The sequence below is a fragment of the Myotis myotis genome, unplaced genomic scaffold, assembly GCF_014108235.1.
Source record: "Myotis myotis isolate mMyoMyo1 unplaced genomic scaffold, mMyoMyo1.p scaffold_m19_p_1, whole genome shotgun sequence".
Classification (NCBI taxonomy): Eukaryota; Metazoa; Chordata; class Mammalia; order Chiroptera; family Vespertilionidae; genus Myotis; species Myotis myotis.
Window position 1 is genome coordinate 77064327 of NW_023416313.1, and position 4373 is coordinate 77068699.

The window sequence follows — 4373 nt, forward strand, 5'->3', positions numbered from 1 at the left end:
GTACAAAAAATATTAAATTGCATTTTTTAAAAGGGTAAATTTGGTGGTACACGAATTATATAGCTCAATAAGTTTGTTTTAAAAATATTAGCTTTTGAGGAAAAACATATTTGATTTAGCTAAGGTATTAAAGTCTAGCAAATGATAAAGGGAACTAATTTTGAGGCTGTAGTACTTAGAGGTGATTTTTTAAAATTTATTACTCAAGTATGATAATATTAGCATTCACATTCCCAGAGCAGAAATGATATTGCCATCAGTACCTTTTGATATTAGGCAGTTTTAATATCTACTAATTTCTTTGTTCCTTGAGCTGGAAGGTCTTCTACTTGGGGAATCCATTAAGCCTGCATGTATCTTATTGATAAAGAAAATTTAGAACACATAGTGGTTTATTTGAACCTATCATGATAGCTACAAAAAAAAAAGTGGGAGTAGGGGAAGCAAAATGACAACTCCTGAAAAATACACTCAGCATGGTGTAGACCAGCCGTGGGCAAACTACGGCCCACGGGCCGGATCCGGCCCGTTTGAAATGAATAAAACTAAAAAAAAAAAGACCGTACTCTTTTATGTAATGATGTTTACTTTGAATTTATATTAGTTCACACAAACACTCCATCCATGCTTTTGTTCCGGCCCTCCGGTCCAGTTTAAGAACCCATTGTGGCCCTCGAGTCAAAAAGTTTGCCCACCCCTGGTGTAGACAGACAGGGTCTCAGTGATATTGATAATAGTAGCAGCAGCACTGTCCTTCAGTTCCTTTCAAGGTGCACGAATTCGTGCATTGGGCCCCTAGTTTGTGTTATAATTCTTCCCCCCTCTACTACAGGAGATAAATGGCAAATCAGATAAATGACTAATCTAGTTCAAGGCCCCAAGCTATCAGTGGCATGTTGTTTGCCCTATGAATCAGCAAGCAGACTGTGGAGGGAGATACAATACATCTTATCTGGAAGCCAGGCCTCTAAACATAAACAATGAGGCAAATGGAGGAAGGGGCAGAGTGTGCCCAAGTCCAAATCATTCACATCTGTGCTAAACCCCAACTACCACAGAAGATAAGGACAGACTGAAAGGTACCTAATGAGACTTCAATGGTCCTACATAAATGGCAGGAGCAGCTTCCTTTTCATATGTATTCTAATAAATCATTTCTCCTTGCATGTTAGTATCTGGGGAATACTAGAGGCAAAGATGAAAGGGATAGGTGGCTCTATACATATGCTGAGGCCTCACCCCACCTTTCCCTATTTAACTCTCAGAATCAGGTCTGTAGCCCCAGACAATAGAGTTTCTTGTGAGCTCTGCTCCAAGCCAAGAAGACAGGAGAGCAAGACAACCAAGGGAATTCCCAAACTCAAGAACTCAGCCATCCTGCCCTTCTCTAAAGCTCAGTTAACACACTCTATCCTCATGCACACAATCTCTCTCAACACTATGGTCTTCCACTCCAAAGTCAATAGAAAACAGTAATAGATGACCAGACAACCGAAGAAAACCTCTAACGAGAAAAATAGGAGCCAAATCAAATAAATGGAAAAAGAACAAGTGGAAAACAGAGGAGCTATCACTCACAGCTTCAGAGAGCTAAACAAGAAAATGTCTTATGTAGAAATAACATTCAAAGAAAAAGAAAAGAATTCTTAAAAATTAAAATAGGATTACAGAAACACAAAATTGAGGAAATATCTTATAAAGTAAATATAATAAAGAGATTGATCATAGGAGAGAAAAGAATATTAGAGGATCAATCCAGTGGACCCAATCCTATATAATAAAGAGGTAATATGCAAATTAACCCTCACACCCTCACAAGATGGCTGCCTACAACCAGGCTGGTGGGGGGGTTAGTGAGGTACGATCATATGACTGAACAAGCAGGCTGCATGGGGCGACCAGGTCTGCAGGGGGGTTAGTGGGGGACAACCAAACGACTGAACATCAGGCTGCCTGGGGTGACCAGGCCAGTGGGGGGGCCATGAGAGGTGACCAGCCTGGCAGGGGAGATAATTGGGAGTGACCAGGCCAGCAGTGGGGGGCAGCTGGGGGTGACCAGGCCAGCAGGGAGGTGAGCAATTAGGAGCCAGCGGTCCAGGATTGTGAGAGGGATGTCCGACTGTCCTGGGATTGGGCCTAAACCGGCAGTCAGACATCCCCTGAGGGATTGGAGAGGGTGCAGGCTGGGCTGAAGGGACTCCCCCGCCCCGCCCACCCCCACCCCAGCCAGGCACAAATTTCGTGCACCGGGCCTCTAGTACCTAAATAACAGGAATAGAGAAAGCAAGGAGAGAAAATGGAGGAGAGGGATTCATCAGTGAAGTAATCCCACTCAACCCTCTGGATTGATCCTTGTCATGACCACAGCCCTGGCCAGCTGTCTTCATGGCAGCCTGTGAGAAACCCTGAGTCAAATGTTCCAGCTAAACTATACTTGAACCTCCAAAACAGTGAAGTAAATTTTATTGTTTTAAGCTGCTGAGTTTGGGGTAATTGGTTGGGGTGAATTGATAACTGATATAGCATACTACATGACTCAGTGTGTACACAGTCCGAGTAAACACTTAAAATTAATCTGGGGTGTGATGGGAACAGCATGCCGCTGGCCGCCTGGCCTCTGCCTTGCAGGGCTGCTGCTGAGTCCAGCCTTGCATGGTTGCGTTTTGGAACCCTGGCTCCCAGGGGAGCAGTGGCTGGTGGCCGGCCTGGGGAACCCCAGACAGCCCAGCACATGGCACAGCGTGGGGATGGTGGTGCTGAAGCAGCTGGCTCGGCGGTTGGGTGTAGCGAAGAGCTGGGCCCCTGGCTGCTTTTGCGCCACCCACCTCGCCCTAGCCGCACTCGGGGATGCCCAGCTTGTTCTGCTTCAGCTGTGGTGGCTCATGAATGCCAACGGGCACAGCGTGGTCTGGGCCATTGGGGCTAACTGCTGAGAAGGTTTACCTGGTGCATGACTACCTGGACAAGCCCCTGGGAAAACTGGCTCTGAAGTTCATTCCTGCATTAGCTGCCTCAACTCCAATGCAATGCCATGGCTGCGGGTGGGCATCGGTGGGCACTGGGAGCCCTACACACCCGGATGCAGTGCAGGCGCACGTGCTAGGCTGCTTCTCCCCATTGGAGCAGGAGCCTGCTGCCTCCAGCGCTGGAGTGCACCACAGACCTGCTCCTTGACCACATCCGTGAGCGAAGCCACAGGGGCCCTTGTCAGGCACCTGACACCAGTAGACACAGCTGCTTGCCCACATGCTATGCCCAAATGCCCAGCCACGTCCACAGAGGTGCCAGGCCAACCTTTGGTATCCACCTCTCTGGACTGCTCCAGGCTTCCTTGGATTAACGGGGACTTTGGCGGGATCGGTCCATTTTTGGGATGGGAGTTGGTCTTCTCTCTATGTCTTACTTGGAAAATAGGGAAACTTCAGGAAGACTAAACATAAAAATTAATCTGACCAAAACTTGAGAGGACATGGGGTGAGAAAGTTGTAGATGCACAATGGGAAAGTGGTGGGAATGAGAGCTAAAGCCTTAGTTTCCATAGAGGGAAGTCAAAAATGGTGTTGAAATATGCGTCTTTCACAAAGTGGAAAAACTTGGAGAGATTTCTTCTAATAAATTTCCCTTAATATTGTGTTTTGACCCTTGTGTCTTCATTCAATTTTTTTAGTTTTTAGTTTCAAGCTTTTTCACTCTATATCAAAGCTTCCATTTCCCTAAATCCCTAATACTTTCATCCTTTTTTTTTTCTTTCTTTGGCTTTGTGTGTGTGTGTGTGTGTGTGTGTGTGTGTGTGTGCCCTCCACACTGGGTCCTTTCTGCTTCTGCCTTCTTCCTAATGAAATCAGAAGTCCCACAGTTGGATTTGTAGAGTCTCCACATCTAGCCAGTGCCTGGCACATAGAAGGGTCTCAATACCTGTTAAATGTATAAGCCTCCAAATTGAGCATACAACTCATCAAAGAGGCCTGGAAAGTTCAAGAATTGGTGAAGCTAAAAGAGAAGGGGTTAGGGTAGGGGGTGGCAATGGGGGTTAAGGACCTTAATCAATAAAGAAAATAATAAATTAAAAAAATAAAAGAGAAGGAGTAAGGAAAGGCCCTGGTCTAAGAAACCCACTTAAGTGGCTGTGACTGACTGTGGCTGTTTAGCTTAGTGGCAAGTCCCATGAGGCAGCGCCAGGTTGCAACAGGCTGATGGCCAAAAAGAGCAGAGAAGAAGCCAGGACTGCAGCCAAACAGATGTCATACTCATGACAGGCCTCATCATCAGCTCTGCAGTGTCATGGAGGAAGAAGTACTCATCGCTAAAGATGGAATCCACTCCCCCAAAACAAACAAACAACAAACCAGGGCAAGGGAGGGAGGCCAGTGAGG

General features: G+C 46.2%; 1 pseudogene; it reads left to right on the forward strand.

Moving 5' to 3' along the window:
• Positions 1–2585: 2585 nt before the first annotated feature.
• Positions 2586–3219, forward strand: LOC118656371 (annotated as a pseudogene).
• Positions 3220–4373: the final 1154 nt, after the last annotated feature.